We start from the raw sequence: 27,151 nt of genomic DNA, 5'->3' as shown, positions 1-27,151 counted from the left end.
GAAAGCATAGCTCTCACCTACCTCTTTCAGGCCTTTTCTCCAGTAATGTAGGCAGAAGTGCTTTGTATATTTACTCGTGTCATTAATTAGAGCATGACCCTGCTCTCCAGTACAAATTTTAAAAAGCCACAGATGTCTTCTATACAAATTCATGAACTTCAGGGATCCCTAGAAGCTTCCTCATGTATTCCCTTAGTTTCAAATGATTTCAGTAAAGCATAAAATCATAAAGACGTACATTCACAGAAACACACACATACACAGTTTTGTGTGTGTGTGTGTGTGTGTGTGTGTGTGTGTATGTTGGCTTCCTGAAACCTTGCCCAGAAGCAACTACTCTCATCTTCAAAACAAAAGTGAAGGGCAAAAGCCTGACTCACTCTACAGAAATGCTTTCCAGGCAATTATTCAGAAATACCTGAATCAATAGCAACCTCAATGATCGGGTAATGTTTCTCAGTATAAGTCTTCTTGTTTCCAAAGAAACTTTCTTTTTCAGTAGCTCTCTGCAGCTGAGCAAATGCTAAAAGCCACTGGTGAAACCTATTACCTGACGCTAATAGGGTTTGAGAAAGAAGCAGGCAGTGTTACTAATATCCTCATTCTGGACTCTGAGATAAGAGCCCTTTCTATGCTGAGCTTTGTTGTGAGTGAAATTTCTCATCCATGCTGCAGATAAGATGTCCCCGCTTGTTGAAAGCATTCCTGAGCTTCCATTTAACAAGTTATGAATGGAGCTGTCTGTGCTGCGAGCTCTGAGAAGCTGTTTATCACCTTCTTCCCCAGACGCTCAGTCACCTCTGCTTTTTTAGCTTCCCTGGGTCCTGACACCATAAGTGTGATCGCTTCTCCTTCACCCTCCATACACCCACCCTATAGGTGGGGGCATTCATTTGAAAGGTGTTCCATTTGGGGCCACCAAGACGAGGACCCCTTCCTGCAGTTACCCAGGAGGCTCTGATGCTGGCCTCTGGATGATGCAGTGTTCTCTGCATGATGCTGAGGCCTAGACCTTGCTGTGAGATAAGAAACAGTGACCATGAAGTAAAGCATTAAATGAACACAGGATATCATGCCTTTAATTAAGCAATTTCAGCGGCATGCATTCCCACTGGCCACTCTGCACTCCAGGCTGACTTGGAGAATTAGTTTGATATTCATAAAAAAAGATGTTCCCAGTGAGCAATTCTATCAAAACGGGTTCTTGTCTTTTCTTTTTGTCCCTACACACCATCCTGCCCCACATCCAGTGGCTTCCTAGCTAGTCTGTTTCCATCTCACTTTCTTCAAAAGCACCCACTACCCACAGGCAGGATCCATCTCCTGGGGCATTTCCCATCGTGGGGTGTTAGTGGAGACCACAGCATGGGCACACAAGGGCATAGGCCACAGCTGCCAGCCACCTAGACAATTACCTTCATCCTTCTCCATAGTAATTTTTAATGTGTTTGTCCTTTTATGACAGCCCTCTTGGTGTTATGCTGTATTGAGTTGCTGAGCCACCATTCCCACTGTTGGACTGAGATGCCAGAGGTTAGAGATCATTGAACAATTTGTATCCACAGGCCCTTGCTCCTCAGGACCATGTCTTATCTGTAATAGTTTCTCAGTAAGTATTTGTTGTAAGGGTAGATGTGTATCCAGTGGATTAAGTGAGCTAAACTCAATGAGGAGACAAATATACAAAGCTTGATTTCTTTCTCCAGCCTGTGCCAGATCTCAATTACATATAATTATTTTAGATAATTAAGAGTCATCGTCAGCTATTTTAAAAGACTAGTACTGTCTAATTGGAACCTTCCAGTCCAGGGAGATGTTCCTCTCCCGGAGCCTCGGAGGAAGGAGGAGTGTGGGCTCTTCCATCTTTCCTCCTCCTCCTCTCTCCCCAGCTTTATGCTGCCTCTGGATGCTCCAGGATCTGCGCAGAAAGCTGGGAAAACACAGCAATGGAGGCAGAGTACCGAACTGACTGCTGGCATTGGCTGTTCTCTCTTGCCACCCTGGGTGGAGCATGGGAGCCACTCTGGGGGTTGAGGGTGGGATCCATGCCTTAGCTGGCCTCCTACGGCCCTGCTTCCTGGTGGAGACTCACACCTCCTCACCATGGCAAGACACCGGCCACAGGCTGCCCACTGTGCCCACCATCCCTGCCCTGACACCTTGGCGGCTGTCCTCAACTCACCAATGCAAATTCTCCAGGCATGAGACAGAAACCAGGCAGGCATCACTCTTGACATTGGGTGCACTTATTAAAAGGACACAACTCCTGTCTTTAAAGTGTTTTTACTTGGTTGGGGCATTAGGCACATGATCAGACCATTACAGTAGACTGTGATCCACATTGTGATGGTTATAAATGTGGGTCTGGGAAGACGAAGGAGGTCACTAACCATAATAGAATTCCCGTCGGACACACTGGCTGCTAAGATCTTGAAATGCATGCTTTACACAGCTTGGCAAATCACCACTTCTCCAAGCTCCCTGAACCTCTTCTCCCTACCCCCACAGCCCCTCGTCTTTCTCCTCTACCTGCCTTGGAAATTCCAAACGGCACCTAAATCTACCAGCTAATGGGTACATTCCTGGTACCGCACAGGCCTCTGGGACCCCACATCAGGACAAAGGCTGTGGTCTATTCTGATTATTTGGTTCCTGGGCCTCAGTGGCTGATAGATATTTTGAACATTGCTCTTGAACCTAACCCTATTCTGAGGGGCTTGGGAGCCTGTGCATTTTCCACCACTGCCCCAGGCAAGAGGTATGGTGGGACTGTGCTCCATCCTGTTTCTTCTTCAAAGCATCCTTCTGGAGAGTTGCACGTCCTCACAGAGACAGGGGCTTTGTGAAATACATCATCAAGCACAGGTGAGAATACGTGGCTTCCCACACTTGCTGCTGTGTCTCCCAACAGGTAAAAGGTCACAGGACAAAGAGCCCTGGGGCCGTCCTAAGGGATGCTGTCCTCCTCTGCAGCCTCCCGTCCATTAGTTCCAGACAGTCTTCTTTCCAGGTGTGGGTTCATTTTCTCCACATGCATGATTTCATCTCTCAAATTCATAATTGGAAATATTTTTCCATTTCTACTTTCCAGGAGATTTTTTATTAGCAGGGCTGGCGCCAAGGGGCTTCTGCTTAGTTCCCAGCTAACCAAGAAACCCATCAGGAACGTGGTCCCCAAGACACCTGACAGCGAGCCCTGATTATCCTGACTGCACCAGGAGGCAGTGAGAAAAACGACTGCCTTCCATCCCGTGGGTCCTTGAGATTAGGAGGCAGTGAGCAAAAGGACTGCCTTCCATCATGTGGGTCCTTGAGATTATTCACTTTTTACATGGAGGCCCAGGAAGGTGAGAGGCTCACCTGAGTTTTCATAGGAAGAGAAAAAATGAATTCCAGTCCTCCTGGTTCTTTAGGATTTGGGAGAGGAAGATGGGCCCAAAATGACAGCTACAATTTTCTTATTTTAAACATAATGCAGACTAAACATGAAATTTGGAAAGCACAAAAGAATGAAAAAAAAACTTGTTAAGAGATAGATTACTGAGATTATTAAGAAACATATAAAGATATAGATATTAAATGGGCATAGCTTATTAAGGGAGATTTAAAAGAATATTCAGGTCATTTAGTTTTTGAATTTTTTTCCGTGTTTCAGTTTATAGATCCTCTGGTTGTATGCCTATTTGAATGTATTATGCTTTCTTTCTATTTGTTTTGCTTAGTTAGATCTGTCAGGGTTTATATGCTTTATTATTTTCCTTAAAGATACAAACCTTGATATTTATGTATTTCACATTTCTTTTTTTCTAATTTGTTAATGCCTGCTTTTGTCTTAAATATATTCTTCAACTTTTTTTCATTAATTTAATATTGTTCTCTTACCAAACATCTGAGTTAAATGTTTTATTCATCATTAAGGCTTAATAATAAAAATACTTAGGAATATAACAGTAACTTGGAGTAGAATATTTATGCTTCTCCAATGTTTATACATAATAGCCTCAAGGCTATTATTTTTTAAATAGTCTGTATTAATTTTTTTAAATCCTTCTTTGATCCAGGAGTGATTCCAGAGGCAATTTTTATATTTTTAAAATGTCTAATGATTAAGAGTTTTGTTTGCCCTTTTGTTATCAATATTTTCATTTACCCATTTTTGAATTGTTCATTTCTATTCATCTTTTAGTTGACTATGATATTGTTTAGTTTTCAAAAATAATTTCTGAATGATCTTGTTTCTTAATATTTTTAATTTCTGTTACTGCATTTGTAATTCCTTCTATTAGTTTTTTGTTATTGCCAATAGAAATAGAAATTACCACTAATTTAGCAGCATAAAAGAAGAAATATTCATCATGTCAGTTTCTGTGTCAGGGGTCCCAGAAGCGTGGCTCAGCCAGGTCCTCTACCCAGGTTCTCCCAAGGCTGCAGTTAAGGCGTCTGCACGGGGCTGGGGCTCATCTGAGGCTGGAGCGCCTCGCCATTTCCCATGGCTGTTGCCAGGATTTGTTTCCTTACAGCTGTAGAAGTCTTGGTGGTGTGCTTTTTATAAAGCCAGCAGGAGAAACTCTAGAAAGGGGCAAGACCTCCTTTTAAGGATCTTCACCTAATTAAGTCAGGCCCACCCACAATACTCTCTATTCACTCAAAAACAACTGATTTGGAACTTTAATTATATGTGCAAAATTCCTTCCCCTTTGCTATCTAACACAATAGAATCCTGTGTGTGACATCTCACCATAGTCACAACCTACCCCCTCAAACTCACACATCTGGGGCAGGAGGTCAGGGTATTACAGAAGGGAACAGGAACCTAGAGGCCATTCTAGAATTCTGCCTACTTCATTCCTTATTTTGCCCATTTCCATTGTAATATGTCTGTCCTTTCATGTCAGCTTTGCCTCTTCCTTTGGCATTTTATGCCACTTTTATAGGTCCCATACATTTCCTTAAATGTTGATGAAAATCCTTAGCCCACACTAAGAGAGTAAAGAACATGTCTATTCTGACCCTGGTAGGATTTCTCTCTCACACAATTCTCCGGATTCCCACCATAGTTCCTACATTGCTCTTACCCAGATATGCCTTATGGAGAAGGCTCCTCCATGTTTTAGACTTCATCTTACTAGTCCCAGCTAATCTTTGACTATTGATTATGCACTACATAAAGATATTTCTAAATCCTGTTTCAAGCTTGCCAATTTAGTTGTACACAAATATGAGGTAACTTTCAGTAGATATGGCCAGACAGGTGAGTTTTCTCTGCAGCCATAACCTCTCTATCAATTTTCATGGAAGTACACCAGCATATAGATTGGCTTTTGTCATATGCAAACACAGAGCAGCATTGCTACCTGCATTCAGGGCTCAATGGAATTCCAGCTCTGTCTATTTTGTGCCCCACTAATACTCTGCATTAAAAGCTTATATGAGGCAAAAGCAGTAATATTCTAGCCAAAGGAATGACCTGACTAAAAAGATGAACCAAGTGACCAAGAGCTTTTTTAACTAATACCTGAACATAGACACTTAGGAGGTAAGCTGAGTTGCTATTCCTAATGATGAAGACCAGAGGGCTCCCCAGCTACTTAACTGTGTTCATATAAGGAGGAGAAATGTCTCCAAAGCATCTTAGATAATTCATGTATCTTGAATACAACAAATTTCACTGATAAAACAATTTTTGACCTTTTTTTCGAGTAATGGCAGATTTGGTAATTCAAAGTGACCCATTTACTGTAAAGAAAGTAGAAAGGCTGGAAATATATATGTTTTTTAAGTGTCTTGGTGGCATTAGAAATTTGTAAGAAAGTAAAAAACGTACCGGGTCCAGATTATGGAGAAAACAGATATGCAAAGGGCTAAAAGCTCAACTTCTCGAGCCACTTATCCTTTAGGAGTTTGGTCAATATGGAAAAAGTTGGCTCTGAGGGCAAGAAATTGAACAGTATGTTTGACCAATTCATACAAGACCATCGGGTCCATAACTAACATGCAGATTACTTGCGTTAGAACTCAATGAGCTTTTCACAAGAGTAAGGAGGCATCGCAGAGAGATCCTCTTTATAGGAAAAGAATATCATCCTAGTCTCAAAAAATTTATACAAACAATATTTCAATTTAAAAAAAGCAAGTGAAGAAACAAGACAACATGTACAAGAACTAAAGAGAATACAGGCCAATTATAAAACTACAGAGCTTCCAAGTATTAATCAGACACATATTTTAAAATAATTATGATTACTATGTTACAAAATGCTAAAACAAACAAACAAATACATACACACAAAAAAGGACTGAGAGTTTTGGTAGAGAAACTGAAATACTATAAAGATGACATAGCAGATTTATTAAAAAGAAACAAATAGAAAGTTTAAAAATCAAAAATATTATAACCAAAATTACAAACTCAATGTATGTGATTAACAGCTGATTAGACATACTGAACAGAGAATTAGTCAACACAGAAAAGATAATAAGCAACAAATTAGACAAAATGAAATTAAAATAAATTCACGAAGTAGGAATCCCAGAAGACAAGAGAGAGCAAGTGACAAACTCAATATTTGAGGAGATAATGGATGAAAAAATTTCAAAAGTGAAAAAAGACGTGAAGCAGGAGATTCAAGAATCCGTAAGAACCTCAAGAAGAATAAATGAAAAGAATGCACCTTGAAGGCTTTCACAGCAAAACTGCTAAAAATCAAAGCCAAAGAGGAATTCTTAAAAACGGATTTAAAAAGAGAGATTACTTTCCAATTACTTAAAAAATGGACTGACAGTTGACTTTTCAGTTAAAAAAAGAAAACCAGAAGTGACTAGAGTGATATCTTCAAAGTACTGCAAGAAAGAGCTACAAGGCCGGGCGCGGTGGCTCACGCCTGTAATCCCAGCACTTTGGGAGGCTGAGGCGGGCGGATCACAAGGTCAAGAGATCGAGACCATCCTGGCTAACACGGTGAAACCCCGTATCTACTAAAAATACAGAATATTAGCTGGGCGTGGTGGCGGGCACCTGTAGTCCCAGTTTCGGGAGGCTGAGGCAGGAGAATGGCGTGAACCTGGGAGGCAGAGCTTGCAGTGAGCTGAGATCGCGCCACTGCACTCCAGCCTGAGCGACAGAATGAGACTCAGTCTCAAAAAAAAAAAAAAAAAAAAAAAAAAAAGTAGAAATAACTACAAACATGAAACTTTATATCATGTAAGAATTATCCTTGTAGAATGAGATATTTTCATTTAAACTGCATCTGAGAGGATTTGTCACTAGCAAACCTAAAACCTAAAACCTAAAACAAAGTAAGTGCGAAAGGTGTCTTAGGGAAAAGAAAATCCAAGTGGAGAGGTAATGATTCAGATAGGCATGAAGAAGCACAAACATTATGAATATATAGATAAATGTGTCTACCCAAAAAAAAGTGATAAAAAAATTAAAATAAACTCTTCTGGAGAAAAGACGAAGTGAGAGGTCACATCAACTTGTCTTAGGAACCACCATAGCCTTAGTTCTGAAACAAGGACACACCAAGGAAGAAAAAATTGTAGGTCAATTGCACTGTTGAATATAGATGTAAAAATCCTAAATAAATAATATGAAACAAATCCAGAAATGTATAAAATGATACTATATTACTACTAAGTTACTTGTATTCAACATGCAAGATTTAATATGTTAAATCAATTAAAATTGATGGTATTAAGATAATCTAGGAGGAAAATCATGATCATCTCAAGAGATGTAAAAAAATGGATAAAATTCAACACTCAGAAGGAAGGAAGGAAGGAAGGAAGGAAGGAAGGAAAGAAAGAAAGAAAGAAAGAAAGAAAGAAAGAAAGAAAGAAAGAAAGAAAGAAAGAAAGAAAGAAAAGAAGGAAGGAGAAAGAAAGAAAGAAGAAAGAGAAGGAAGCCAGGGGAAAAAAATATCTGAGCAACCCAGGAGAAATCCTGATAAAGGGTTATGGGAAAACACTAACAGTGAATATTGCCTTCATTAGTTATTGACTGAAACCCGTCTTTTCTGACCTGAGGGAAGTTCTATTGAACTTTTTACTGTAGGTTCTAATCTAAGTCAAAAGGAGAGGCAAGAAATTAAAGTTATATTATTTAGAAAAAAATTAAAACACCATTTTTCAGAGATAATTTGATTGCCTGCCTACATAGGAAATTCAAAAGAATCTACAGATAGAATATTATAAATAAATTTAGTGAAATATTAGGTATAAAGTGGAAACATAAAATCAATTTTACTTTTGTGTATCAGCAATCAGGAGCTAAAATTAAAATTTTTAGAGAAAAGTTATAATTTATAATAGAATAAAAATTAAATACATAGGAAAAATAACAAATATATACACATACAATATCTGCATACTAAAACATAAATAAAAAGATATGGTAAAGAAATTCTAATGGGAAGATATACCATGTTCACAGATTGGAAGACTCAAAATTTTAATTAAATATTATGGTTCTTCCCAAAATATCTGAAAATTCAGCGCAATTCCAACCAAAATCCAAACAATATTCTTTTGTGAAACTTGAAAAGTTGATTCTAAAATACATATGGCAATGCAGTGGAACAAGAATAAGGCATTCTTGAAGAAAGAACCACACAGAAAACCTTACTCTAATAGCTATCACAATTTATTAAACAGTTACAGTAAAGAAGAGAGGGTGATGTGGGCACATGGATAGACAAGACACCAGCGGGACAGAAAAATCCACCAAAATTAATGTCTACTTATGTGGACACTGATTTATGTTAGAGGTGAAACTATAGAGAAGAGGGCAAAAAAAAAAAGGTATTTTCAATAAACAAAGTTGAGACCAGTTATAAAAATAGATGAAACTTGATTCTATCTCATACCATATTAAAATAGAGAATGAAAGGTAAAACCAAAACTGTCTTCTAGAAGATAATACAGTCCATAGGATAATATCTTCATGCCCTTGGGGTAGAGAAGGTTTCCTTAACTAGAACACAAAAGGCACTAATCTAAAAGATAAGGATGATAAATTAGCCTACATTAAAATTAAAATTTTATGTTAACCAAAAGAAACCATAAAAGGAATTTTTAAAGATATTTGCTTCATATAAGCAATCATCAAAAGTTCATACCCATTATATGGAGATAATTCTTACATATTGGTAAGAAAAGACCATGTGATGGAAACGTGGCTGTGGGACTAGTGAGTGTGGCTGGTCCCACCTGCTCCGGTTAGCACAGATATTGCACAGGTAGGTGCTCATTGATGGTGATTGAAAATCTTCCACTGTTCTTGTTACAAGTTTCCTGTGCTTGGGAACCTTCCTGTTTAGACCCCTCTTGTTGACCTGTCCTCTTAGCAGCCTGTGACCCATTGGGAGTCCCACTTACTCCTAGCAGCTTTCTGAACAGCTATCTTGTGAGACTCTGGGAGGATGACTTCCCACCAGCTGACTGGACTTCACTCTCAGCCATGGCTCAGCCCTGCTCCTTCTACCACCGGCTGGCACCACAGGAAGCTGAGGCTTGCAGCTTCACAGGCTGTGCTCAGGGGTCCAGGGCCCACCTCAATGGTCCCAAATGCATCTCCATCCCATATTTATTAGATAGTGTCTGCCTCTCAGAAGAGGTCTGGCTCCCAAACGGAAAGATGGACCAAAGGATCTCATCTCTCCCTTCCTCAACTTTCTCTCTCACCTCCATCCCTGTGAGTTATTCCATGATAAGTTTTAACAGCCTTGAGTCCTGATAAGCAAAATGCAAGCATTGAGAGTTTAGCTAGGACCCCTTTTCCTCTTGAAATAACTATTGCCTGACTACAGAATTCTAAAAGTCTAGTATGAAATTCGAGATGAGCAAAGGTTCCTGGATCTAGGTGGCCTTGGTTATCTGGGGCAGAAAGTCAAGTCTTTCAGCTTAGCTCTCCCAATGAAATGGCTGCAGATGTGTGAAGGTTGGGGGTGGGGGAACTAAACATAGAAAAAGGGAAAATTATGGAGTGATATTTCAAATGACCATGCTCTCTGGGAATGTATTCCACAATATACCCTTAGACTGCTTTACTTCAAAGCTGAAGAATGACAGAGTTTGCCTACATTTTTCTGACTCTTGTCATCTGGAAAGTTCATGGAAAAAATGCAGCACCAGCTAGAGGTTAGCAGAACTGACTCAACTCCAGGTTGATACTTGTTGTGTGGATGAGCTTGCACGACTTGCTTAATCTCTCTGTATTTCAGTTACTCCATCTCTAAAGTGGTGACAATGGGATCCACTTCAGAGGCCTCTTCTGAGGACTGATGATGTAATGCAGGGACAAGAAGCTTGCATGCCTCCTGCCAGCAGACCCCTGCCAGTCCCTTTGTGCCTGTCTTGCGTCTTGACCCAACTCTATAATGCATTAGCAAGTAATGTAAATTCCTTAAAGATTTCAAAGACAAGAGTTTTAAAACAAAGCTTAATATCACATGTAGCGAAACTTTTCCATGTCTCCACCATACCATTTTCCACCCAGCAGTGTGCAGCTCATCCTTAAAGCACACCCCCACTCCATTCCTGTGCCCCATTCTTCTTCCACTTCAGTGCTCACAGGATACCCCCATGGATGGTCAGAAAAATGATCCAAAACATGGAAATAAGTCTAAGAGGTGGAGACTGTGGCCTCTCCATGTCATATGCTGGCAGAGGCCACCTAAACATGACCTAGAAGGATGTACTGAGTTTCACTGTTTCCTTTCAATTAGAGGCCTCAACTTCGTGAAGTTGCATGTTAACTTACAAATGTTTGCTTGTTAAATATATAAATAATTCTTACGTGAAGGAACATATACTTTAACTTTTCAGACTGGTGGCTGTGTTGGACATTAGCCAGCTCTGTACTCCAGCTGTGTCTACGTTCATTTTGAGCTTCTTAATGCTCTTTGAATTAAGCGTAGCATCTCACTGTTTACCCATTCATTAATGGGTCAAAGAGAATCTTTGACATGTGCTTATTCTATATTTACTTGAGAATAGTGACTTTAACTGTTTGAAGATTATATATTAATATCCTTTCACAACATCAAAAACCCTTTAGGAAATTACCCTTACCACCTCCATTCTTACAGTCTATTTCCTCAACAACTATTGTTTTGGCAAGTAGCCATCTCTCATTCCAGATCTCTTTTGGAAGGCCTTCAGGGATCCGTAGCTAAGGGAGGAAGGTCATCTCCTTAACATCATCCTTTTCTTTTCTTTTTTTTTGAGATGGAGTCTCGCTCTGTCACCCAGGCTGGAGTGCAGTGGCGCAATCTCGGCTCACTGCAAGCTCCACCTCCCGGGTTCATGCCCTTCTCCTGCCTCAGCCTCCCTAGTATCTGGGACTACAGGCGCCCGCCACCACATCTGGCTAATTTTTTGTATTTTTAGTAGAGACGGGGTTTCACCGTATTAGCCAGGATGGTCTCGATCTCCTGACCTCGTGATCCTCCCGCCTCAGCCTCCCAAAGTGCTGGGATTACAGGCATGAGCCACCGAGCCCGGCCTATCCTTTTCTTTTCTCGGTCATGTTTGCATATCATCCTGTAACATGAAAGGTCTTACCTTTCTAAATTCCTCTTTACCTGTATTTATTCCCCACCTACGGCCCTTTCCTTTCTAAAAGGAGATGGTTGCATTTCCACATTTGGGAAATGGGTTGTATTTCCACTATTCTGGCCTCCACTCTTGCGTTTTGACACTACACATTGCCAGGTGGCATTGGTCGCTCACAGGTCACTCATTTCTTGTTTGGGGAAGATAAACTGCATGCTTGCTTGGTAGTGGGCTTCTTGAGGTAACCCAAGTCCTTGACTTCCAACTGGCTCTGGTCCTTCTCTATGTGAAAGGGCCAAACTACATCAATGGTCACAGCACAAAAACCTAAATTATTAGCATAGTTAATTATCCGTGGGAATTGCTGGTACCCTAGAATGTGTGTATGTATGTGCATATTTCAACTTTATAACCTGGGGCCAGGGTAGAGGGTAAAATGAGTTTTGTGTGTGTGGTTCAGTCTATTTCTTCAAACATTCTGAATGATAATTAGCTTTGATTTTTCCATCTATTCATAATGATAGCAGAGGGCAACGCACAACAGAAAGGGGGTTGCAAGCTTTCCACTTAGCAATTAATTCTATTATTAAATGCTAAGAAAAAAATAAGTGCCTGCCAGCTGTAGCTTTATTATGTTTTCCCAGAAATAATAATGAGAAGGCTGTGAAAGTATATTATTTATTTCTCCCTTTCTCTTCCACCCTTGTAGGAGAAAGAAAAAAGCCACGGGTGGTCGTTTCTTCACTATGAAAATAAATTTCTTCATTCTTCCATTAGATAGTGGCTTAGACAATGTCTAGAGAAGGGGGTAGGTGCCCAGTGGAATGCTTATTTGTCTTGTTTTTATTCATTTATTTTTTAAATGGAACCTCTACTCTGAGCCAGAATGGGGATTAGGAAATATGGATACTTGGAGCCTCCTCTGTAGAGGCAGGTACACACCTGAATTCAAGTAAAATGTGGTCAACGCCAGATTAGGAAAATAAACAGCACCCAGGGCACAGAGGAGAGGGTGTCCAGTTGGTAATAATATCTGAATTTTAGTGGAAATGTCAATCATCAGTCAGAAAACAGCTATTGATTTTCTTCTGCTGACATTATGCCTGTAAGGAGTAGGTTCTCAATAAACATGAAATGAATGAACCTTAATCTGATCTAGATCTACCTTTTCTTCAGCACATGATGAAACAGTGTGAGGCTACACTGCACATCTCAATTCAGCCCTTAACATGACTCCACAGGGAAGGGGGCAATGGTTTTTGCCAGCTGAGAGGCGCACATTAATGTTTGCAAAAGGAAAGCAAGTTCAAACCAGAGTGCTTACTAATTTAGGCATAACGCCAGGGGGTTTAGATTAACACTGTTTTATTCTCCTGGGACATAAATGGGAAACTGTAACACATTGGGACTAGTGTTGGACTTGGGGTAACTGAAATCTGATATCCTGCATATACTAGCTTTGTAACCTCAAGTACATTTTACATCCCCTCCAAGCCTCAGTTTTGTTATCTATAAAATGGGTGAAATGATGTTTCTTTTATAGGGATATTATGAGAATGAAATTACATGTGGGAGAATTCTGGCATATTGTAAGTCACCAACAACTATTTTTATTTGTTTAAGTCTTGTGTTGTTATTGTGGTTTAAAAATCCATTTCTCTTTCCTGTTATTTGTGGGTGCTGCCAAAAATCATGCTCAGTGACACAAACTCAGGCCTTCATTAAATTCCCTAATTGAGAGTATTTCTTCCTCTGGTTGGTTCAATTCAAAGCCCGTCATGGGAGCTTGTAAATGAGTCAAGAATATCTCATTTTCTCTGTTTCCAGTTCAACCTGTGGGGTACAAACCTCCGTATTCCTGCATGATGAGTGTCACTGTATCTGTTTAAGTGAAAGATTACTCTACTATTTGTGCTTGGAGCCAGTAACATTGGACAAAATTTGTCCTGATGATCATTCTCCTAGGCACAGCATTTCATATGTTGTTTTAAATTAAATTTGCATGTTTTTGTTGGGGAGAAGAGGTGCACTCTTCATTTTGCTACAGTCCCACTACTCCCTGTGCCTCTGATCTGATTTGATTCCTATAAGATATCACCTTCCAGCTTCTGTAGGCCATTGGAAATTATGACCACTGCTCTAAACTATGCCCACACCTACCTGTAACACAAGAGCCTAACATATGAGTTTGGGAGAGGGTTGATTTAATACCAAGACAGTCATCTACAAATTTATCTCCCTGCTTCAAGTCTCTATTTCTTTAGTGCCTTCTCCTCATGGAAAGTGATTGAACTTTCAGAAATGAATGTATTGATTCTATTACTCCTCTACTATAAGCTTTCGAAAGTTCTCTGTAACCCACAGTTTCTACTTCCCTGCCCACCCTCAGGCATTGCTAATCTATGCTTCAGATATTCTAAATGAGTTTCCTTTTTCAAGCATGCTCTGGACGTTCACAACTACATGCCTTTGCGAATAGTCTTCCCTGTGCTTGGAAGACCCTCTCAGAATTTTTCAATCAGCAAGCCTCCCTCAAGATGCAATCATAAGCCTTGCAAAGTGTTTTCTGATTGACAGCCCAAGCATCCGATAGCTCCTTCTGAGTTCTCACAAGAGTGTTGGTTTCCTTATGATGATTATGTTCATCCTCCATCTTCTCTACAGCACACATTCCTTAAGAGAGGATATCTCTGTAGTGTCTCATAGCACAGGGCCAGGCACCCATGGAGCTTGTAGCAGACAGGGCTCATTGTGGACCATTGCCTGCAACTCCACATTTTCCCTTCCCTCCCTCCTAACAGAGCTCAGTTTTGTCAGAGAAGAACTGAGCTTCAGCTACAAACATGCCCAGCTCGAGTCCTGGCTAGGAAAGACAGAAACCCTTTGCCAAATAAAAAAGCAAAGTCTTCCTAGAGGAAGGCTCTTTTCCCTTTAGTCCAGAATGTGGTGCCCTTCCCGGAAAAGCAACACTGCACTGCATGCAGAGGACAAAAGCCACAGTCAGGGATGGTGGTGCAGGAGGGCGAGGATCACAGTCCCTGGTGACACCTGAGCAACTGCACTCAGCTTGGCCTTTTACCTCCAGACATTTTATTTTATATTAAAAGCATACCATTAAAGGCTTAAACCAGTTTTCATTGAGTTTTCAGCTACTTGCAGTCACGTACTTTCCCCACTGATAAAAGGGTCAGCACCTTTTTTTGAAGAAACGATATTGATCACTCATTCAATAGACATGTGTTAATTCTTGGGACAGTGAACAGGACCAAGTTCCTGCCCTCATGGAGTTTATGTTCTAGAGAGGAGATAGTGAACTATCCTGTTTGTCAATGTATAACACAGCAAATCAAATGATGCAGTGGCTCATGCCTGTAATTCCAGCACTTTGGGACGCTGAGGCAGGCGGATCCTGAGGTCAGGAGTTCGAGACCAGCCTGGCCAACAGTGGTGAAACCCCCTCTCTACCAAAACTACAAAAAGATTAGCCGGGCATGGTGGTGCACGCCTATAATCCTGGCTATTCAAGAGGCTGAGGCAGGAGAATCATTTGAACCCAGGAGGCAGAGGTTGTGGTGAGCTGAGACCATGCCCCAGCACTCCAGCCTGGGCAACAGAGGGAGACTCTGTCTAAAAAAAAAAAGGAGAAGAAAAAAATCAAATGTCAAATAATTGTTAATAAATGTCACATAAAGAAAAGAAAAATAAGCAGGATAGGAAAGGGAGAGTGATGGGAGAAGAAGGATGACAGGAGGAATTCTAGAGCAGGGTCACTGGAAGGCATAGAGTGAGCTCTGTATCTACCTTTGGAAGCATCAGTGCAAATGGCTCGATGCAGGCCTTTGTTCCAGGAAGAGTAAGAAGGACAATCCACTAGAGAACAAAGCCTGACATGGAGCAAGTGGGGAGATGATACCAGAAAGAAGAATGCAGGCTGCTGGGCTATAGATTCCATGTGAGGTCACAATCTATGTGTGATTAGAAGCTGGGGAGTGTATTGATGAGCTGTGGCCTAATTTGCTGATATATATTTTCCCATTGATTATCCTGCTACGTGGAAAATTGATGGCGGGGGGAAGCAAGATTGGGAGCAGAAGACGATGTTGAAAAGTGGCCTCCTTCAAGCTGTATTTTGGAGGTAGAATCAGTAAGATCTACTAATGTGGAGCTTGAGAAAAATAGAGGCATCAGAAATGATGCCCAGATTTTGACCTGAGCTCTTCAGTGAATGTTGGTGACATTTTCTAAGATATGGAAGAAATCAAGAAATTAAAAGTTATTTTGGACATGCTGAATTTGAGATATCAACTAGATACTCAAATGGAGACATCAGGAAATCAGAGACCAGGAAACAGTTTGGGGCTGAAGATGGAATTTGGGAGTCTTCAGCCATAAAGACAAGGGACTGGGATGAGGTCACCTAAAGAGTTAGTATTATGAACACTCACATAAACTGTGGACCCTGAGTGATAATGATGTGTCAGTGTAGGTCTATTAATTGTAACAAAGACCACGCTGATGGGGAATGTTGATCTGAGGTGGGGTAGGGGCTCTGCCTGTTTGGGGGCCGGGGGCATTTGAGAACTCTCTGTACCTTTCATTCAATTTTACTGTGAGCCAAACTGCCTAAAGAATAAAGTCTATTAAAGAAAATTCAATTAGGCCTTAAAATAGTGTTAGAGGAGAGTGTCAGAGGAGAGAAGGATAGGGTGAGTCGTGTGTTATGAAGAGCTTCAGACATCTGAGAGAGAAGCAGCAGCTAGGGAAGGAAGCTAAAAAGGAATGATCAGTGAGGGTAAAAAGAAAACGAGCGAGTACAGGGTCAGGAAGGCCAGTGAAGGAAGCACTTTAGGAATAATAAAATAAATTCCTTTTTCAGGTGAAAGAGATGAGGGTTGAGAATTGATCATCGTCTCCTTAACAAGGAGCTCCTGTTCAGTGGCGTGATGGGAACCATGTGTGCTCTGATAAGACTACATTATCAGAAGTGGTCTTATCAGAGGTAGGGTACCTTATCATCCGAGCTGTCTCTGTTCGGGTGAGGTTACTAAGTGGGAGGTGTTGCTGCTGATCTCTACAAGGTAATTACCTGCTCTGAATTTCTCACCCCTCGATCCTCACAATTTCTAAACTCAGCATCCTGAGGCCTTTCCCTGGTTCTTGATTCCTGTCACCAGGCATCTGGAAGCATCAAGCAGGCCTGGGAGCCCTTTCGTTTTTCCTGAAAACACAACAGAGCAGGACCATCTTTCCATAATGATGGTAGATCTGTGGATTGTGCTCCACTGCCCCAGATGACTTAGCTAAGCTGGAAATTCTTTCCCAGAATCCACTTCTCTGAATTTTCAATTCTTCTACAAAGGAACTCTGCATGTAATTTGGAAGCCAGAAGAGAAGCAGCAGCTGTGTTGCCACCCGAAGGGTTGTTGTGCATCCAGGTGCTCCTCTGTGGATTCCCCTGGGGGATTGTGGGCAGTGGCCAGGCCCAATGCTCCCAGCTCCCACCTGACCTTCCCCTTCAGCTTCTCTGAGCCTTGAGTCAGGTGGTTGTGCAGCTCCTTGGTGAGGGACACTCACCTATCTGCACCCTATCACTGAGATTGGAGGGGGTGACAGACAGATGTGAGACCAAGATTTTTCCCTCAAATTCCCATTTGTCCTCTCTTTTGCATGTCACATTCATCTTTCTTTCTTAAGCACCAGCTTTGATAACTTCAAACTCAAAGGCAAGCGCATACATAAGTATCTTAAGTAGACTGTATAACCCATGAGGTCAATAACAAGGCCTATATCTATACCTAAATAAAGCATGAGAATGACTTTGTATCACCCATGGTGATTCTTCTTTTCTTATCCAACTGTATATAAATGATCAAGAAATGGTCACATGCCAGGAGAATTTTGCAAATGCGAGATGCTGAGAGCTTGAGAAGGGTGGTTAAGAGAGAGATGTCAGAGGATTCCTACAAAATCATGATCAACCATGTGTGCTCTGATAAGACTACCTTGTAGTGTGACCCAAAACTCGTCCACAAAGTTGCAAAAATCTTAATGTGAATGCATTTATAGTGGCATCAATCAAGAGATGAATTAAGATGTCTAGCTCAGCAAAGAAGAAACCTAAACATCACAAGCTAACACAGGACATAAGAAGAGGTAGCCACAGGGAAGACAGATGATCCACAGGTGTTACAGAGAGGGTGCTGGACTAACTAGTTTTTCCCGTTGGGAATATCGGGTCAGGATGATCTACATCTCTATGGGTCAAATAAATTCCAAGAGTCATATGAATTACATTTATTTACCCACATCTGATGACTGATGTGTCACAAGATTCTGTGTCCACTTTTGTCCAAGTTCTTGACTTAGCTCCTGCCTCCCAGCCCTGTGTTTATGCTGTAATTCAAACTCTCATTGCCTCTCACCTGAGCTACTATAAAAGTACCTAAACCAGTCCCCTCATCCAGTCTCTTTTTCCATTCCATTCCCCTTACAATGCCCCATTTAACCTTCCTCAAATGCACCCCTTGTCATGTCAGTGACGTGTCCTTTGTTCCTCCAATACCTAATATGGTGCATAACAAATCATATTTTATAAGAATCTGTTGAATAAAAGCTGGCATTAGAAAATTTCCCCATGAAGGCATTATATATACATATATATATATGTGTGTGTGTGTGTGTGTGTATACACACATTAATGTATGAAATGTTTTTTCTACAAATAAAGAATGCAATAAAATGCAAATAAAGTGACAATTCATGTTATCATCAGAAACACAGCTGGCTGGAGAAAAAAACCAGTGAAATTTATCCTGAATCTCCTCTTACAAAATCCTTTTATCTTTCATTAAGGTACCTCTTTTCATCTGTTCTCATCCCTGTAAATCAACCATTCCTATGTGTCTTTTGTTTTGCCCCCTCTTCACCTAAACTATCTTCAGAAAAATCCCAGTAGGTGTCATGTCTCAGGAGAGTGGAGATATTTTATGTATTATATTTGACCTTGGGAAAATGGGCAGTGAGAAACCCAAGAGAGAGTTAAGAAAGTATTTGGCAATACCAACAGACATTAGGTTTCCTTGAAGATGTACTCCAAGAGTATGATACATATGAATAAACAATCTTGAGAGAACATTTTGTTGGCTGAATTGCACCCTCTGAAAGCATATATTCAAGTCCTCACCCATGAACGAGATCTTACTTGGAAGCAGGTGTAATTAAGTTAAAATGGGACCATGCTGGACTAGTGAGCCCTACACCTAACGAGGCTGGTATTTTTAGAAGAGAGGAGACACAGAGACAGGCCCAGGGAGAATGCCCATGAACAAGGAAGCAATGATTGGAGCATTGTGTCTACAAGCCAATAGTCACCAAGCATTGCTGACCCCCACCGAAAGCTGGAAGAGGCCAGAAAGTATCTTTCCCTATAGCCTTCAGAGAAAATATGGCCCCAGCGCTGTTCTGAACACAGAAGATACATCAGTGAACAGATGAGAGGGAAAATCCATGTCCTTATGGGTTGTAGTTGATGAAAAACTTTGCTTTTTAGGAATAATCAAATTGACAGCTCAAGCATTTTGTCTAACTTATTTTCTGTCCAGTTATAACTCTAATATAACTCTAATATATATATATATAAAAGATAATTTAACAAATTTTATGAAGATGTATGGATAGGTGTGAGTCCATATAACTCAATTGTGTAGAGTAGGATAGCTCTCTACTGGTTCTGGGGAAAAGCGGGCAGGGGGTTCCTAAAATATGCGGAAGGCATTATATTGCAAAAGAGAAGCTTTTAGGAAATGGCCTCTGGATGCTTCTGTGGGTTTTTTTCTGCTCTTTCCCCAAAGATTGAATATTGTTTAATATGCTCTTTCTGGCCAAACACCTGTCAAATTCCTATTTTTAGTTGATTTTAATTAGGAGCAAGAACTAATACCCTTTTAATTAATTGGATGTCTTCTCTCCTCAGTTCCTCTGCTGCTTCTCCCTCCACTAGATAACCCCACACACAACTGGTGTAGGGTTGAGGAATCTATTAGTCGGAGACCATGAGGATCATAAATACAGAGCTTCACACACACTTAGATATTCAAATTTATTCACATGTCCTTAATTAGTAATAATTCTAATTGAGTTTGAGTCTGCTATCTTGAAAAATATGCAATTTGTTCAGCAAGTGCCCACCAGTTTCCTCCAGTGGTTTTTTTTTTTTTTTTTTTTTTTGTCATACATGAATTACTGAAACATGAAAACAACATCTTTCTTTTTCAAACCATCACATGCATTATTCCCTCGCAACTCTGGAGGCATCTTTTCCACTGCCGGCTCTCCTAAGCGAACTACACTTTAGGAACTAAGAAGTTCTGTGTGTGCTTTCAAATCTCTTTACTGTAGGAGCCAAAGTTTTCTTTGTTCACCAGTTTTATAGCTCTATTCCTCTCCTACATTAATCACAAATAATCAGCCACTCATCTTTAATTCTTTTACCTTCTAAAAAGCTCTCACATCCTTACTTCCCTTCTACCCCTTTTCCTGAAAGTTTTCAGAAGTTTCTTAAGTGCTTTCCAACCATCCTCATCATACTATACTTACAGATCCTTCTAAAATGCAAAACTGGTCATGGTTTTTGTTTGTTTGTTTTCTTAAAACCTGTAAATGGCTTCTTTCATGTGCGTCCCTGTGAAGAGACCACCAAACAGGCTTTGTGTGAGTAACATGGCTGTTTATTTCACCTGGGTGCAGGCGGGCTGAGTCCGAAAAGAGAGTCAGCGAAAGGAGATAGGGGTGGGGCCATTGTATAGGATTTGGGTAGGTAAAGGAAAATTACAGTCAAAGGGGGTTTGTTCTCTGGCGGGCAGGAGTGGGGGTCGCAAGGTGCTCATTGGGGGTGCTTTTTGAGCCAGGATGAGCCAGGAAAAGGACTTTCACAAGGTAATGTCATCAGTTAAGGCAAGGACCGGCCATTTACACTTCTTTTGTGGTGGAATGTCATCAGTTAAGGTGGGGCAGGGCATATTCACTTCTTTTGTGATTCTTCAGTTACTTCAGGCCATCTGGGCGTATACGTGCAAGTCACAGGGGATGCGATGGCTTGGCTTGGGCTCAGAGGCCTGACATTCCTGCCTTCTTATATTAATAAGAAAAATAAAATAGTGTTGAAGTGTTGGGCCGGCAAAAATTTTTGGGGGGTGGTATGGGGAGAGAATGGGCGATGTTTCTCAGAGCTGCTTCAAGCGGGATTAGGGGCAGCGTGGGACCCTAGAGTGGGAGAGATTAAGCTGAAGGGAGGTCTTGTGGTAAGGGGTGATATTGTGGGGATGTTAGAAGAAACATTTGTCATATAGAATGATTGGTGATGGCCTGGATACAGTTTTGTATGAATTGAAAAACTAAATGGAATGAGAAGGAGAAAAACAGGTATAAAAGGACTAAGAATTGGGAGGACCTAGGACATCTAATTAGAGAGTGCCTAAGGAGATTCAGCATAGTCCTGCCAGCAAAGATTATTTATTTACTTCAAGAGTTAAGAGTGGCAGTTTGGGGATAGCACCAGGAGATATCAGCTGTGATGGCTTGGAAAAACAGTGTAAACCGGCAGTGTAAACAAGAGCAGGGCATGTATGAGTAGTTGAGAACGGTGAATAGGAGTATGACTAGACAGAAGATAGTAGGGATGACAAGTTTTTTGGGGCACAGTCTAAGTTGGTCTGGTGTCTGGAATGAGAAGCGTCTATACAGGAGCTTAAATGGGCTCTACCCTGTGGCATTCCGAGAACAGGCCTGAATTCTGAGAAGGGAAAGTGGTAAAAGTATTGTCCAGTTCTTTTTAAGTTGGTGGCTGAGCTTGGTGAGGTGTGTTTTTAAAAGACCTTTAGTCCATTCCACTTTTCTTGAAGATGGAGGACCGTAAGGGATATAAAGCTTTCACTGAATACTAAGAGCCTGAAAAACTGCTTGGCTGATTTGACTAATAAAGGCTCATCTGTTATCAGACTGTATTGAGGTGGGAAGGCTTAACTGAGGAATTATGTCTAACAGAACGGAAGAAATGACTGCGGTGGCCTTCTGAGACCCTGTAGGAAAGGCCTCTACCTATCCAGTGAAAGTATCTACCTAGACTAAGAGGTATTTTAGTTATCTGACTCAGGGTATTTTGAGTAAAGCTAATTTGCCAGTCCTGGGTGGGGCAAATCCTCGAGCTTGATGTGTATGGAAGGGAGGGGGCCTGAATAATCCCTGAGGAGTAGTAGAATAGCAGATGGAACACTGAGAAGTTATTTCCTTGAGGATAGATTTCCACGATGGAAAGGAAATGAGAGGTTCTAAGAGGTGGGCTAGTGGCTTGTACTATAGTATAACCTGCCTTTGCTGGTGTGTGGCGATTAAGCCTGGTGGAACCGCCATCAATAAATCAAGCGTGATCAGGCTGAGGAACAGGAAAGAAGGAAATTTGGGGAAATGGGGTGAATGTCAGGTGGATCAGAGAGATACAGTCATGGGGGTCAGGTGTGGTATCAGGAATAATGTGGGAGGCCAGATTGAAGTCTGGGCCAGGAACAATGGTAATTGTGGGAGACTCAACAAAGAGTGAGTATAGCTGAAGGAGCCAGGAAGCAGAAAGTATATGCATCAGGTATGAGGAAGAAAATAGATTTTGGAAGTTATGAGAACTGTAGAGAGTGAGTTGAGCATAGTTTGTGATTTTGAGGGCCTCTAAAAGTATTAAAGCAGCAGCAGCCGCTGCACGCAGACATGAGGGCTAGTCAAGTTTGGACAGAAAGGCTACAGGGTGTGGTCCTGGCTCTTGTGTAAGAATTCTGACCACGCTAACCATGCCTAGGAAGGAAAGGAGTTGTTTTGTAGAAGGTGCTGGGGTTTGAGAGATCACTCGGACACGATTGGCAGGGAGAGCACGTGTGTTTTTATGAGAATTATGCCAAGATAGGTAACAGATGAGGAAGTAATTTGGGCTTGATTGAAGTAATGGGGGCTGTCTGTGAAGCTTTGCAGCGGTACAGCCTTGGTAATTTGCTGAGCCTAATGGGTGTCAGGTGAAAGCAAAGAGAGGCTGGGACGAGGGGTGCAGGGGAATAGTGAAAAAAACATCTTTAAGATCAAGCACGGAATAGTGAGTTGTGGAGGAAGGTATTGAGGACAAAAGAGTGTACGGGCTGGGCACCACAGGGTGGATAGGCAAGACAATTTGGTTGATAAGGTGCAGATCCTGAACTAACTTGTAAGGCTTGTCTGGTTTTAGGACAGGTAAAATGGGGGAATTTTAAGGAGAGTTTACAGGGTTTAAAAGGCCATGCTGTAGCAGGGGAGTGATAACAGGCTTTAATCTTTTTAAAGCGTGCTGCGGGATGGGATATTGGCGTTGAATGGGGTAAGGGTGATTAGGTTTTAATGAGATGGTAAGGGGTGCATGATTGGTTGCCAAGGAGGGAGTAGAGGTATCTTATACTTGTGGGTTAAGGTCGGGGGATACAAGAGGAGGATGCAAAGGAGGCTTTGGATTGGGAAGAAGGGCGGCAATGAGATACGGCTGGGGAAGAAGGGTGGCAATGAGATACAGCTGGGGAAGAAGGGCGGCAATGAGATACAGCTGTAGTCCAGGAATAGTCAGGGAAGCAAATAATTTAGTTAAAGTGTCTCAGCCTAATAAGGGAACTGGGCAGGTGGGGATAACTAAAAAGGAGTGCTTAAAAGAGTATTGTCTAAGTTGGCACCAGAGTTGGGGAGTTTTAAGAGGTTTAGAAGCCTGGCCGTCAATACCCACAACAGTTATGGAGGCAAGGGAAACAGGCCCTTGAAAAGAAGGTAATATGGAGTGGGTAGCCTCCATATTGATTAAGAAGGGGACGGGCTTACCTTCCACTGTGAGAGTTACCCGAAGCTCGGCGTCCATGATGGTCTTGGGGGCTTCCGACACGATCGGGCAGTATCAGTCTTCAGCCGCTAAGCCGAGAAGATCTGGGAAGGAGTCAGAGAGCCTTGGGCCAGAGTTCCAGGGGCTCTGGGAGTGGCTGCCAGGTGAGTTGAATAGTCCAATTTTCAGTGGGGTCCCACACAGATGGGACGCAGCTTAGGAGGAATCCCGGGCTGCGGGCATTCCTTGACCCAGTGGCCAGATTTCCGGCACGTGTAGCAAGCTCCTGTGGGAGGAGGTTCTGGAAGAACGCCTGGCTGCTGCGGTTCAGGCATTTGGAAGTTCTTGTGTGCTGGTTATGTGGCTGGGGTTTGTCTCACAGTGGAGGCAAGGAATTGCAACTTTTTTCTATTATTGTACACCTTGAAGGCGAGGTTAATTAAATCGTGTTGTGGGGTTTGAGGGCCGGAATTTAATTTTTGGAGTTTTATTTAATGTCGGGAGCAGATTGGGTAATAAAATGTATTTTGAGAATAAGACGGCCTTTTCACCTTTTAGGGTCAGGGCTGTAAAGTGTCTCAGGGTTGCTGCCAAACAAGTCATGAACTGGGCTGGATTTTTATATTTGATGAAAAAAAGCCTAAACGCTATCTGATTTGGGATAAAGAAAAAGGAGCATTAACCTTGACTATGCCTTTGGCTCCAGCCACCTTTTTAAGAGTAAATTGCTGGGCAGGAGGGGGAGGGCTAGTCAGGGAAAGAAACTGTAAGCCGGACCAGGTGTGAGGAGGGGAGGTGATAAAACGATTATAGGGTGGAGGAGCAGAGGCTGAGGAAGAATTGGGACCTAGCTCGGCCTGGTGAGGAGCAGCCTAGGGAGGAAGGGAGAGGTCAGATGGGTCTGTAGAAAAGGAAGATTAGAAAGACTCAGCGACGCTTGGGGTTGGTACTGAGGGGACAGGCGGGAGGGAAAGAAGGAAGATTTGGGACAAGTTGCACTGGGCACAGGGACTAGGAAGGGACTGAGTGTGTAAAAGAATGCCTGGAGTCAGGCACCTCAGACCGTTTGCCTATTTTATGACAAGAATTATTTAGATTTTGCAGGATTGAAAAATTCAAAGTGCCATTTTCTGGCTATTTGGAACTACTGTCGAGTTTGTATTGGGGTCAAGCGGCATTGCAGAAGAAAATAAGGCATTTAGGTTTTAGGTCAGGTGTCAGTTGAAGAGGTTTTTAATTTTTGAGAACACAGGCTAAGGGAGAAGAAGGAGGAATGGAAGGTGGAAACTTACCCATAGTGAAGGAGGCAAGCCCAGAGAAAAGAGTAGAGACACGGAGAAGGGGTTGTGGGGGGGGGTGTGGTTCTTGCCCTCCAGAAAAGCAGAGAAGGGGTTGGGGCATGGAAATAAGGGATTGGGGCACAGACATAAGAGGTCAGGGTGCAGAAATAAGGGATTGGGGCACAGAGATAAGAGGTTGGGGTGTGGAAATAAGCAATTGGGGGGTTCTTGCCCCCTAGGAAAGCGGGACTTGCTACTAAGGGTGAAGGAGAAGGGGTTGAGGGGGACTTGCCCCTGCCCCAGAAAAGCAGGACTTGCCGCTAAGGGTGAAGGAGAAGGGGTTGAGGGGTACTTGCCCCTGCCCCAGAAAATCAGGACTTGCCACTAAGGGTGAAGGAGAAGGGGTGGAGGGGTACTTGCCCCTCTCCCAGAAAAGCAGAGAAGGGGTAGAGACAAGGAGAGAAGGGGTTGGGGTACTTGCCCCTTCCCCAGAAAAGCAGGACTTGCCGCTAAGGGTGAAGGACCAAGGCAGGCGTCCCTGCGTGGTCTGACACCCTTGAAATGTGAGTGTATAATCAGAGGCGTGCCTGCAATGATTAAACACCAAGGGAAGGCTGCCTTCCCAGTCCATGACCGGCACCGGAGTTTTGGGTCCACGGATAAAACGTGTCTCCTTTGTCTCTACCAGAAAATGAAAGGAATTGAAATTAAGAGAAGGGAGAGATTGAAGTGTGGCACCAAGATTGAAAGGAGATAAGAGGTTGAGGGATAGTGAGGGAGGTTGGAGAAGAGAGTAAAAAGAGGCCGCTTGCGGGATTTGAAATTGGTGAGATGTTCCTTGGGCTGGTCGGTCTGAGGACCTGAGGTCATAGGTGGATCTTTCTCATGGAGCAAAGAACAGGAGGACAGGGGATTGATGTCCCAAGGGAGGTCCCCCGATCCAAGTCACGGCACCAAATCTGATGCGCGTCCATATGAAGAGACCACCAAACAGGCTTTGTGTGAGTAACATGGCTGTTTATTTCACCTGGGTGCAGGCGGGCTGAGTCCGAAAAGAGAGTCAGCGAAGGGAGATAAGGGTGGGGCCATTGTATAGGATTTGGGTAGGTAAAGGAAAATTACAGTCAAAGGGGGTTTGTTCTCTGGCGGGCAGGAGTGGGGGTCGCAAGGTGCTCATTGGGGGTGCTTTTTGAGCCAGGATGAGCCAGGAAAAGGACTTTCACAAGGTAATGTCATCAGTTAAGGCAAGGACCGGCCATTTACACTTCTTTTGTGGTGGAATGTCATCAGTTAAGGTGGGGCAGGGCATATTCACTTCTTTTGTGATTCTTCAGTTACTTCAAGCCATCTGGGCGTATATACGTGCAAGTCACAGAGGATGCGATGGCTTGGCTTGGGCTCGGAGGCCTGACAGCTTCCATGGTTTTGGGGATAAATCCAAGCCTCTGATATACAAGTGTCCTTTACAATCTGTCTCCTGACCACTTTCCCAGCTTTATTTCCCCTCCCCTCTACAAGGTATCTACACTCTCACACTTCATACTTCCTGGGGTTACTGGAGTGGATGCTGTCCTATGGCCCAGATGCACTTCTAGGACTGACACATTCATTCCCCGGCTGCTGGGATTGTTGGTGGCAGACAGCGTACAGGGAAATCCTTCCCCAAGAATTGTCCCCAGCCAAAGGAAGAGACCTGCCTAGCTTAAAGCAATACCTTTTGGGGCAGGAGGCGGGAAAAGATAGGGATTGAAATTTATGAAGGCTCCGTGTGTCAAAGCCTGGTCCTTGCTCGAAGCAGGACAGTGTTGCAGGCTGCCCCACCCCCAGAGCTCCCTGTTGAGATTGGCTTGCATTGCGACTAATCATGGTTCACATGCTCCCTCTGTGCAACCTTACTGGGTGATCCCGGGGGAAATTCCTCAAGAAATGTATTTGCATGCAAATCTCCATTTCAAAGATCTGTGCCCTGGGAAACCCAGCTGAAGTCACTTAGGATTTCCATATTATATAGTGCACCTTTTCACTACTAGGTTTCTAGATGGCCTTTATCTGGGCTGCTCTTCTCCCACTCTGCCTGTTTTCTTTAAGGATCTTCTCAATTCTTTCCTGTTCCCTCTAGAAAGAGTTGAGCAATGCTCCTTGTGCACACCTGCACTCTGTACATGCTGCAGGTAATCATTTGATTGCCTGCTTTTCTGCCTTTCCTAGATTACATTTCTTCAGGACAGAAACTACTTATTTTCTTCTCTGTATCCCTTGTGCTAAGACTAATGCCTATCACAGAATAATTGTTCAATAAATATTTGTCACCTAATTAAATGAATGAATGAGCCTCCAGCTGAAAGAGTTCAAGCCTTGGGAGATAAAAGCCATGCAGCTTAGGAGGACAGAGCAGAAATCTGCTGTCTGTTTAGGCAAATAAATTCATTGACTAATCAATTGGACT

Source organism: Pan paniscus, chromosome 12, assembly GCF_029289425.2.
Source record: "Pan paniscus chromosome 12, NHGRI_mPanPan1-v2.0_pri, whole genome shotgun sequence".
Lineage (NCBI taxonomy): Eukaryota > Metazoa > Chordata > Mammalia > Primates > Hominidae > Pan > Pan paniscus.
The sequence above is the reverse complement of the archived record's forward strand: the minus strand, read 5'-3'. Positions refer to the sequence as shown.